This window comes from Littorina saxatilis, linkage group LG7 (assembly GCF_037325665.1).
Source record: "Littorina saxatilis isolate snail1 linkage group LG7, US_GU_Lsax_2.0, whole genome shotgun sequence".
NCBI classification, from domain to species: Eukaryota; Metazoa; Mollusca; class Gastropoda; order Littorinimorpha; family Littorinidae; genus Littorina; species Littorina saxatilis.
Genome location: NC_090251.1, coordinates 25,893,065 through 25,905,564, shown reverse-complemented (window position 1 = coordinate 25,905,564; position 12,500 = coordinate 25,893,065). Strand labels below are relative to the sequence as shown.

The following is a 12,500-nucleotide window of genomic DNA, read 5'->3' as shown; positions in this document are numbered from 1 at the left end:
ACCGATCTTTATGAAATTTGACATGAGAGTTCCTGGGTATGAAATCCCCCAACGTTTTTTTCATTTTTTTGATAAATGTCTTTGATGACGTCATATCCGGCTTTTCGTGAAAGTTGAGGCGGCACTGTCACGCCCTCATTTTTCAACCAAATTGGTTGAAATTTTGGTCAAGTAATCTTCGACAAAGCCCGGACTTCGGTATTGCATTTCAGCTTGGTGGCTTAAAAATTAATTCATGACTTTGGTCATTAAAAATCGGAAAATTGTAAAAACAAACAAAACAAAAAAAAATTATGAAACGATTCAAATTTACGTTCATCTTATTCTCCATCATTTTCTGATTCCAAAAACATATAAATATGTTATATTTGGATTAAAAACAAGCTCTGAAAATTAAATATATAAAAATTATTATCAAAATTAAATTGTCGAAATCAATTTAAAAACACTTTCATCTTATTCCTTGTCGGTTCCTGATTCCAAAAACATATAGATATGATATGTTTGGATTAAAAACACGCTCAGAAAGTTAAAACAAAGAGAGGTACAGAAAAGCGTGCTATCCTTCTTAGCGCAACTACTACCCCGCTCTTCTTGTCAATTTCACTGCCTTTGCCATGAGCGGTCGACTGACGATGCTACGAGTATACGGTCTTGCTGAACAATGGCATTGCGTTCAGTTTCATTCTGTGAGTTCGACAGCTACTTGACTTTTCGCCTTACGCGACTTGTTTCTTTTTACATTTAGTCAAGACAGCTTTCGCTAAATGTTTTAACATAAACGGGGAATCGAGGCGAGGGTGTGGTGTATGTATATGTGTGTGTGTATGTATGTGTGTGTGTGTGTGTGTGTGTGTGTGTGTGTGTGTGTGTGTGTGTGTGTGTGTGTGTGTGTGTGTGTGTGTGTGTGTGTGTGTGTGTGTGTGTGTGTGTGTGTAATGGACCGATCTTCATGAAACTTAACATGCAAGTTTCTGAGTATGATATCTCCAGAATTTGTTTCATTTTCTTTATAAATATCTTTGATGACGTCATATCCGGATTTTTTGTGAAAGTTGAGACGGCACTGTCACGCTCTCATTTTTCAACCAATTTGGTTGAAATTTAGGTCAAGTAATCTTCGACAAAGCCCGGACTTTGGTATTGCATTTCAGCATGAAGGCTTAAACATTAATTGATGAGTTTAGTCATTACAAATCTGAAAATTGTAAATAAAATATGTTTTTATAAAATGATCCAAAAACAATTTTATCGTATTTTTCACCATTTTCTGATCCCAAAAACATCTAGATATGTTATATTTGGATTAAATACAATTTCTGAAATTAAAAAAAAATTAAATTATGATTAAAATCAAATTTCCGAAATCGATTTAAAAACATGTTCATCTTCTTCCTTGTGGGTTCCAGATTCAAAAAACATAAATATGATATGTTTGGATTAAAAACAAGACCAGAAAGTTAAAAAGAATAGAGATACAGAAAAGTGTGCTATCCTGCTCAGCGCAAGCTCTACCGCGCTATTTTGTTTGTCAATTTCACTGCCTTTGCCACTAGCGGTGGACTGACGAGTATACGGTCTTGGTGAAAAAATGCAGTGCGTTCAGATTCATTCTGTGAGTTCGACAGCTTGACTAAATGTTGTATTTTCGCCTTACGCGACTTGTTTCTTTTAAACATGAGACAGACACAACAACAACAAAAACACATCCTGATAGCTTCCCGTGCAAAATGGGAATTTTTGATAAATCTATTTTGCAGATAGACATCAGTGCAGTGTCAGTTTAGATTTAAATGTAAAAGGTTCCTCTAAACTCATATTCTTTTACATTCGATACTTAAAATCTTGATACAGCAAATCTTAATCTCGTTGAAATAGTTAAAAAAAATCTTACATGTCCCGGAATTTTGGAAAACCCATTATGCTTTCGGAATTAGAACTTTTAACGCCCTGCTTCTCTTGGTATAACGATTTTGAAACAGTCATTATACCAAGAGAAGCAGATCGCTAATGATAAGTCAAATTACAATGTAAGAGCTCTTCTAAAAACAACAGTACCGTTTGAGAGTTATGCGGAACTAGTCTCCTGGCACCTTACATAATAATTATTAAGAATTGACTTTTCGACAAACCACTTTTGTTCTGCGCAATGCATCGAACATTTGCGATATTTCGCAATCATTCTTACCGGGAAATAAATCGTCATGCGGTCGGTACTATAGGATGCGTTTGCATTTAAACAGTATCCATATCAAAATGCACTATTGCTGTGTTTATTACGCCTTAGTTTATTGACTGCTGTGATGAGATGCAACATCGAAAAAAACCTCACACACAAAACGTACGTATCTTCTTGGCTCTTTCTTCCAAAGTGAAATCTCTCACGTCAAATGCGAGAAAGCCCAAGACGATGTCTCAAGGTGAAGAATGGCGTCACTTAAGTGTCTGTTACCTCTGATTTAATGATGTCTCCTGAGAAAATGTGTTTCCAGAATAAAGTTATTCTTAGCGACTTATTCATATCAGCAGTAAAAAAAAAAGAATCGCAAGATCACCACCAGGCTGTGCATAATTATGTATCGGTATCGTTTATCATTAAATCGAACCGTATTGCGGAACGCACAGCTCGATCTCAAAGTACGTTGGCAAATAATCTATTTTAGACTCAAACATGGTCACATTACAACCCAGTGCGCTGCTACATCTCTGTAATTGGCACCAGACCTGCGAACACCCAGTAACGCCAGATTCTGGGCTCACAGAACGATTGTTAAGTCACACTTAGTGGGGTTTTAGTGAGGTAACAGTTTATCGCCGCGATGTTTAGGGTTCCCCATCCATTGCGCGAATTGCTGCAGATGTAACTGTCGCGCCAAGGAATGGCAAGGTTTGTTCTGATGCCCAACAAAACTGCCAACTGCTGCCTTTTTACATTTAGTCAAGTTTTGACACACACACACACACCACACCCTCGTCTCGATAGAGGGGGGAATCGAGACGAGGGTGTGTGTGTGTGTGTGTGTGTGTGTGTGTGTAGAGTGATTCAGAGAAAACTACTGGACCGATCTTCTTGAAACTTGACATCAGAGATCCTGAGTATGGTATCCCCAGATGTTTTTTTCATTTGTTTGATAAATGTCTTTGATGACGTCATATCCGGCTTTTCGTAAAAGTTGAGGCGGCACTGTCACGCTCTCATTTTTCAACCAAGTTGGTTGAAATTTTGGTCAAGTAATCTTCGACGAAGCCCGGACTTTGGTATTGCATTTCAGCTTGGTGGCTTACAAATTAATTAATGAGTTTGCTCATTAAAGTTGTCATTAAAATCGATTTTTCGCAAACAGATTTAAAATTGACTGCATCGTATTCTTCATCACATTCTGAATCTAAAAATATATATACATATGTCATGTTTACTCTTAAAATGTGATCACAATTAACAATCTTATCCAAAAATGATTTTATCTTATTCTTTATCATTTCTTGATTCCAAAAACATATAGATATGATAGGTTGGATTTAAAACAAGCTCAGAAAGTTAACAAGAATACAGAAAAGCGCGCTTTCCTGCTTAGCACAATACGCTACCGCGCTACTCTGGCGTGTCAATATCACTACGTTTTGCACGTGGGAGGTGAGCGATTTCCTTCACGCGGGGATTGACGAAGCTGTACTGTCTTGGTGAAAAACTACAGTGCGTTCAGTTTCATCCCGTGAGTTCGACAGCTTGACTAAATGTAGTAATTTCGCCTTACGCGACTTGTTTTTATCATCCTGTGCATGGGTAGTCCATTATTCTTTCTGTCTCTGTTTCTGTCTGAGTGTCTGTATGTCAGTTTCTTTGTCTCTGTCTCCGTCCGTCTGTGTGTCGGGTTTTCTGTCTATCTATTTGTCTGTCTATTTGTCTGTCTATATGTCTGTCTATTTGTCTATTTATCTGTCTGTCTGTCTGTCTGTCTGTCTGTCTGTCTGTCTCTCTCTCTCTCTCTCTCTCTCTCTCTCTCTCTCTCTCTCTCTCTCTCTCTCTCTCTCTCCGTGTTTTCAAAATGTGTCTATTTCTGCCCGCCTGCATGTCAGATTGTCTCAGTGTCTGTATGTCAGTTAATGTCTTTCCCCTCATCTCTGAACTGCAACATATCTTTCAACATGGCTCGACTGATAAAAGCATGACGCATGCGTATCACAATTCGCCATATAAGAAGAAACAAGCAAATAAGGCAATGAAACAGATGTGTAAGGCCAAGGTCTCTACGTTAACACAAACCAGCTTGACCTCATCAACCCACAGGCAAATGAGGTGAAAATACACTGCCGAACTGAAGTTAAGGGCCAGAAGAAGAATCATCTCTCATAACACAACAAATCAAAGCAACACCTTCAACCCTTGAAATGTTTTAATACGACATGTAACCGTTCGAGTCATGTGAACAAAATCACCAACAAAGAAATTTCATTTGCGCAGCAACCGTCGGAAGTACCCCACCCCCCTTTCGAAAAGTGGCAAGAAAGTTCTGTCAGTTTGTTCAAGTTCAGTAACGGGTGTGGCCACCCCGGGCTGCAAGGCATTCACCGATCCGTGAGCGCATTGAGTTTACATGGTTCTGGAGCATCTGTTGAGGGATTGCCGTCCACTCCTGCTGCAGGAATCGGAAGAGCTGGTCCACATCAGCAGGTGGGGGTGATTGTCCCTCACCCGGCGCCCAATGATGTCCCAGAGGTGTTCTATGGGCGCCAAGTCGGGGGATCGGGCTGGCCAGTTCATCCTCACAATCTGCTGACGCTGCAGAACATCTTGGACCACCCTAGCGCGATGAGGGGTCGCGTTATCGTCTTGGAGCATAGCGCCGGCACCCATGGCTTGCAGTGTAGGGATGATTTGAGGCCTCACGATTTCATCCCTGTACCGCACGCCGGTAAGATTGCCTCTAATACGGTACAGGGGGGTCCTCCCGTGCAGATGGAAGCCAGCCCACACCATAACTGAACCGCCTCCATACCTGTCATGTTCCTGGACACAGGCATCGATCTGTACATCTTGGGCGCCCAGACCGAGGTCGCTCAACAGCACTTCCGGTAGTCTGGAAGCGTTGGTGGAGCCGCTGAATAACAGAGTGGCTCACTCCTAGCCGTCTGGAAACTTCTCTGCCAGACACGCCGTCCTGCAGCCATCCCAGCGCCCGTCCTCGATCCAATGTTGTCAGTTTCGTTCTTGGAGGCACGCTTACTCAGAGCTCTGGTGCGCGCCCCTAAATACCCATTCCTGTGCAACTTTCGTTGAGGAGTTTTCAGTATAGCCATGGTTTGCTCCTGCACAATGCCAAACACCGACTGCAATACTGCTTCTTCAGCTAAAGTCGAGCAAATTTTATAGGAAATTATCGTCTTTTGACAACCTTTTCACTGCCCCTAAAAACGGTGTTGCTGAACTGCAATGCGTGCAAAACAAGGTCAGGCACGTGCAGCAGTGAGACAGGCTTCTGGAAAACCCAAGTTGGCCATTTTTTCGTCATGCAGTGTTGGCATAAAAAATAACAACGGAAAGCTGCGCAAATCAGAGGCCGGCCCTTAACTTTAGTTCGGCAGTGTAGTTGTGGCGCGCGCGTGTGTGTGTGTGTGTGTATGTGTGTGTGTGTGTGTGTGTGTGTGTGTGTGCGTATGTGTGCGAGAGCGTGTATGTGTGCATGTGAGCGTGCGTGCGTGCGTGCGTGCGTGTATATGATGCGTGTGTGTGGGGCGTGTGTGACTGACTTGCTAATTGACTGACAGACCGACTAGCCAAAATAATAACTTGCCCTCCGGCTAACTGACTGAAATACAAACATACTGACTGTCAGACTGACTGACAGACTGACTGAATGAGTCAAACATTCAGTGGGAAAAGCTCGATACAGGTGGTGTAGTCTTCTGGGGACGCTGGAGAAAGCAGTATAGTACACTCTTTGTGCTGATTTCACCGCCTAGGTAGCAAAGCCAAAGGTGAAACAGACTGATGCCGCGGTTTATTCATGAGAGCAGTTTTCACCATCCATCTGTCAAGATCGGGGAGGGGAGGACCCTAGGTGAACCGAGAAACGACTTTTCAAAACGGTCTCGGCGGATCATTTGGAAACAGGTCGGTAGCGGTGGATACTAAACCGCTTGGCCCAAGGTTACTACACAGGTTGCTGACTGTTTTTTGTTTTGCTTTGTTTTTTGACAACGAGCATCCCTTGATCGTTTGATTAGACAGTTATGCTTTGGAAAGTACAAGTAAAAAAAAGCCTTGCCAAAAGTAAAAGGCAAATAACTTTGACTGCATAGATTCAACTCTTTGTTTTAATATTTTGTAAAGGGAGGGTGGGTGGTAACAGATTTGATTTCAACTGTTCGACCTTGGCTACATCAAGTACATTTACGAATGTAGAATCAACGCACACACAGACACACACACACACAGACACATACATATACACACAGACACACACACACACACACACACACACACACACACACACACACACTCACTCTCTCTCTCTCTCTTTATCTAGCTCTCTCTCTCTCTCTCTCTCTCTCTCTCTCTCTCTCTCTCTCTCTCTCTCTCCCCCGGCATGTAGAGCAGTATACAAGGTCAGTAGTATGCTTTATCCATCAAGATCAACCAAGATACCTGACTGAATCCAAATAACTCGCCCGCACAGCGTAAAGACATAATTATGAGCCAAAAGTGCCTTTGAGAGTGTTTTGTAAGTGAACAGCGTTTCCAGCCCCGGAGTCATTTGTGTTAGCTTCATCCATTCATACATTGGCGTCTCGACATTCATTGCAATATATGCGAAAGTAAACAGACGATAAAAGGTTGAAATTAATCCCCCTGCTGTGGGTGTATAATTGCCTGTCTGTTTGAAGCTTTCCATGTCTCGTTTGACCGATATTTTTCTCAGTGTTTCTTTCCTGTCTCTGTTTCTGTCTTTTCTTCTTTTTCGTTTTCTAAGTTTTAATCTGTCTTCTTTTCTTTAATTCTATCTGTCTGTCTTTCTTTCTTCTTTCCTTCTTTCTTTCCTTCTTACTGTCTTTCTTTCTCCCTTTCTTTCTTTCTTTCTTTCTTTCTTTCTTTCTTTTTTTTCTTTCTTTTTTCCCTGGTCTCTTTCTTCCTTTTTTTTCTCTCGTCCGTATTTATTTCGCTTTCGATCTCATTCCAGTATTAAACAATAACAAACAAATATAAACCTGGTATCACACAGCAAGCAATGTAGTGTCCTTCGTGACAAGAAACTTAGTAATGATCTGTTTTGTCGGTGGTAACTCAAAACATATTCCCGCGTGTAAACATGATGTATGGTTATGTTGTATGTTATTCCGTTGCGGAGCTTGTGTTAAAGACTCTAATGTGCACTTTACGAATGAAGTTCACACAAAAAGTACAGCAAGCAAAGGTTACTAATTGCAAACACAAAAGTATATTCCCATTTAGAGAGAAAAGAAATTGTTTCCAAACAATTCATTCAGCAAATGAGCAAAATCAGAACAGGTAGAAGACAAAGAGAGAACAACTTTGATAGAAATCTTCAACACATCTAAGGTATCTATTTTTTCATGCATAAATAGTCGTGTCTCTGACGACAGATGCGTCCAGAATTTTACCTGGGAAAAGAGCATACTAATTCCATTTAAAACTGGAAAAAAATTACTGATTGCAACAAGTATTCATTCCCTGTAACCTCATTCAAACTTGCTAAGCCATTTATGGCACTCAACTTGGCTACCTTGCACAATTTTCTATCAAAGATTTCATTTACAGGAATGATGTAACCTCTGCTCAAATAAAGGTACCCCAAAAATCGACCTGATAAAAGCGTACTGCGCCAATTTGTTTATTTTAAATTGACGACGACAAATTCAGAATTGGCACAAAATCATGCCTTCGCATGCATACAGACAAATGAATGCTGCCAGTTTCATTTGAGTATGACCATTGTCGTAAATGTGCTGGTCAGATCTTAGGACGTGTACACGATCGTTTGCACAGGCCGAACCGTGTCTTTACAACAACAACAACTTGAATTACTGACTAAACATCCAGAAAACAAAGAGAGACTTACTTACCTTCAATAAAAAGGTCCCACTTCGCTAGTAAAAAGACAAAGCAAAGGCCGAGCCAACTCCAGGTATGCAGCCAGGCTAGCCGAGACCAAAGACAATTCGCTGCGAGACGGAGTGTTCAAGACAAGATGTCAATCAACTCTCGCGGGACAACTCTCTCTCTCTCTCTCTCTCTCTCTCTCTATCTCTCTCTCTGCTCTCTCTCTCTTTGCTCCCTCTCTTTGCTCATTGCTCTCCCTTCTCTCTCTCTCTCTCTCTCTCTCTCTCTCTCTCTCTCTCTCTCTCTCTCTCTCTCTCTCTCTCTCTCTCTCTCTCTCTCTCTCTCTCTCTCTCTTTGTAGTCTGGCAACTGGCACTCACACCTACAAACACAAATATGAGGCAAGATCATAACACGCGCCTGCCCTCGTGGCCGCTGCTGATTGCTCAACGCGCCAAGTTGTTTTGCCCCCAGACAGACGTACAGTATACTTCTGTGCTAGTAGAGTCTTTTACCTGCTGATGCTATCTGAGTGTCGGGGTTTTTCGCTAGGATAAACACCATGGCAGACTTGTGTTTAGTTACCTGAGCTCCCGTAGAGGCATTTTTGGCTGTATTTGGTTTTACTTTTTGTGCATGCAAACATATATAGTGTTGGGGTAGAATATCGTCGGTGCAATGACCGGAATTGACACACATAAAAAGAGAGAGAAACTATTTGCACGGGCTGCTTTAAGAAAAATAGAGTCTTAGATCGACAGTTATTACACACCCGTGTATACAGGTTGTGTATTGGAATCTCTGTCCGTCTGCCTGTCTGCCTGTTTGTCTGTCTGATTGCCTTTCTTTCATTGCAAAGGGCACCAGGGAGTGGTGTGTGCGGGTAGGACGTACATTTAATGACATCAACATCAGCAAGATCAGAATAAATAAAGCTCTTCCAGGTAAATACAAACCGGTGGATGTGTATGGGGGTGTGCGTGTGGGAGAGAGAGAGTGTGTGTGTGTGTGTGTGTGTGTGTGTGTGTGTGTGTGTGTGTGTGTGTGTGTGTGTGTTTGTGTGTGTGTGTGGCCGGTGTGTGTGTGTGTGTCACAGTGTGTGTGAGTGTGTGTGTGTGTGTGTGTGTGTGTGTGTGTGTGTGTGTGTGTGTGCGTGCGTGTGTGTGTTTGTGTGTGCGCGCAGTATGGTCAGTGCGCGCGTTTGTGTGTATATGTGTGTGTTCAGTTGTGTCTGTGTGTTTGTCTGTGTGTGTGTAATTCCCCCCTACCCTTACCCTGTGTAGTCATTGAGCCTGTGAATGTGAGTAGTTTCATGTGTTTCTTGTTTATTTGTATATTAGTGAATATCTGTTGCAATATCCGTTTTTGTTCATCGTCACTGTTTGCCGAAATGGAAGATTCACATGTTGCAGGTTAACCTGGATGTGTTCTTCATATCACACAAGCGGTCTGTCAGGGAAGTAATTGACCCCTGACATAGAAACGAAGCACGTGGGCATAAAAAGCCAACATACTGCACGTGCCGATACCATCTGACCCCAATAAACTTTGTGCTGTCTGACCCCACAAACCATTGTCTGACTTAACCCCCATACACCCCCACAGCACTGACTCGGTGTGAGGCCCCTCCAGCCCGCTGAAAGAAGGGGGCTCCTACGTGGGACTAATGCATAAAGATATTCCTCTGTATGCTACGAGTACGCTCCTTTGCTAGACTGTCACTGTGGTGTGGCATTTCTCTCTGTCTGTCTGTCTCTGTCTCTCTGTTCTGGTTGTTTGTCTGTCTGTCTGTCTGTCTGTCTGTCTGTCTGTCTGTCTGTCTGTCTGTCTGTCTGTCTGTCTGTCTGTTGATCTGACTTTTTGTCTGTCGGTCTCGCTGTCTGTCGGTCGGTCTGTCTGTTGTCTGTCTGTCTGTCTCTCTGTCTCTGTCTCTCTGTCTCTTTGGCCCTGTCTATGTCTGTCTGTCTGTCTGTCTGTCTGTCAGTCTCTCATTCTCTCTCTCTCTCTCTCAGTCTCGCTCTCTCTCTCTCTCTCTCTCTCTCTCTCTCTCTCTCTCTCTCTCTCTCTCTCTCTCTCTCTCTCATTTCAAAGAGCGCAACATGAAAACAGAGTATAAACTGCAAAAAAATAAAGTTTTGGACACAGTGAGACAAGCAAAGACAGAATATTTTAATAAACTAATCTCTGAAAAAAAAGGATACAGCTACAATCTGGCGAGCAGTGAATGAAATTCTTGATAAATCTAGGAAGGGATCAACCAATTCTCATTCACAAATATCTCCAAATGATTTTAACAAACACTTCATTTCGCTAGCAGACAACCTAAAATCTTGTCTCAATCAGAATGATTCCCTTGATACGGATGATTGTCTTGAAAAATTAAAAACATTCTGTGGACAAAAGTTGAATCAAACTGACACGTTTTCTATTCCTCCAATCTCAGTGCACGAGGTAGGACAACTGATAGAACAAATGGCGAATAAGAAGTCAATGGGTCCAGATAAGATTCCAGTCAAGTTGCTGAAACTTGCTTTACCTTACATTGTCGATTCCCTAACTTATGTTTATAACCTGAGCATACAACAAAACGTGTTCCCTTCTATTTTAAAGTGTGCAAAGGTATTACCACTTCCAAAAAATAAGGATCTTACAGACCCAAACAACTTTAGACCTATTTCCCTCTTACCTGTTTTATCTAAACCCTTAGAAAAGCACATACAAAAACATTTACTGGCATATATGGAACAAATTAATCTGTTTCATCCTTTTCAGTCTGGATTCCGCTCTAAGCATTCCTGCCACACCGCCTTACCACTTCCAAAAAATAAGGATCTTACAGACCCAAACAACTTTAGACCTATTTCCCTCTTACCTGTTTTATCTAAACCCTTAGAAAAGCACATACAAAAACATTTACTGGCATATATGGAACAAATTAATCTGTTTCATCCTTTTCAGTCTGGATTATGCGAGACTTAGCTCTCAGCAATAAACACAGCAGAAATAACGGGAGCGTTGTTTCTGGACTTTAAGAAAGCTATTGACCTAGTAGATCACTAACTTCTACAAAAGAAATTAAAGTGTTATTCAAAAGACGACTCCGACTATGCCTTTTTTGAATCGTATCTTTCAAAACGGAAACAGTATGTATCAATTAACTGTAAAACTTCGTCAAACGAGTTTGTCCGGAGTGGTGTCCCTCAAGGGTCTGTATTAGGACCTATCTTGTTCTGTATTTATATAAATGATTTACCCCTTCATGTGTGCGATGAAAAAGTTGGATGTGAGTTCTTTGCGGATGACTCTTCTGTCCACACCAGTCAAAAATCTTTGGAATCCGTCAACTCTTCTCTTCAAACAAGTGTGGATGAAATCACTAAGTGGTGCGTTTCTAATGCAATGATCATTCATCCGATTAAAACAAAGAGTATGGTGATAACCACGAGACAAAAACACCAATTAAGTCCTTTACAATTACAACTGTCAGTTGGTTCAACTCAAGTGCAGCAAGTTTGGGAACATAGATTATTGGGTGTTACCATTGATCAAGAGTTGAAATGGCAAACTCATTTGAGTAATGTCTGCAAAATAGTATCAAAGAATTTGTACCTGTTATCAAAATTAAGGCATTACGCAGATTCTGAAGCACTCAAAATGTTCTTTTACGCCCACATAATGCCTCATATAAACTTCGCTTCAACACTTTGGGATAACTGCAGTGATGTTCATTTAAAAAGACTCAATTCCCTGCATCGCCGAGCTGCAAAACTTATTCTGTATGATTTGAATAGGTCCACGGATGATAAACTAAAGATCCTGAATTTCCTCCCCTTGAAAGATCAGTTGACGATAAACAAGGCTGTGTTCATGTATAAAATTCTAAATGACGACTGTCCTAAATATTTGCAATCACATTTCAAACATGCCACAAAAAGATATGGGTCCCAAAAAATCATCCCTCCTATAACTCGCATAGACCTCTACAAATCGAGCTTAGCCTTCTCAGGAGCATTTCTCTGGAACTCCTTCCCCAACAGATAAGAAATGCAACTTCAGTGAAAATGTTTAAGAGACAGTCACGTTCACACATCATTCGTGAATGAAATGTCTTGTTCGATTGTTATTTTGCTAAACATTTTGTACTAGTGGTAACAGCTGATCTGAGCAACTTCATTCCCAAATGAAAGATATAACTATGTCAATGTAATTCTGTAATTTTTGAGTTCTCCTTATGTAATTCCATACAATGTATTTCTGTATTTTATATGATTCAATCTATATTTTGTACGTGCGTCCGTCTTTACGTGTTTGTATAAAGGACAGGTTGGAAGAATAGGCTTTGCCTAAAACCTTTATCCTTTTGTAATAAAGTTCTGAGTCTGAGTCTGAGTCTGAGTCTCTCTCTCTCTCTCTCTCTCTCTCTCTCTCTCTCTCTCTCTCTC

The 12,500-nt window shown here is 41.3% G+C and overlaps 1 protein-coding gene across 1 annotated transcript in view; it reads right to left on the bottom strand.

The window, feature by feature from the left end:
* Nucleotides 1-8,246, bottom strand: part of LOC138971016 (ras-related and estrogen-regulated growth inhibitor-like) — an 81,776-nt gene extending 73,530 nt beyond the window's left edge. Inside the window, exon 1 of the mRNA XM_070343615.1 lies at nt 8,083-8,246. The gene's annotated coding sequence lies outside the window, so the exon portion shown is untranslated. The remainder of the gene's footprint in view (nt 1-8,082) is intronic.
* Between the last annotated feature and the right edge of the window lie 4,254 nt (nt 8,247-12,500).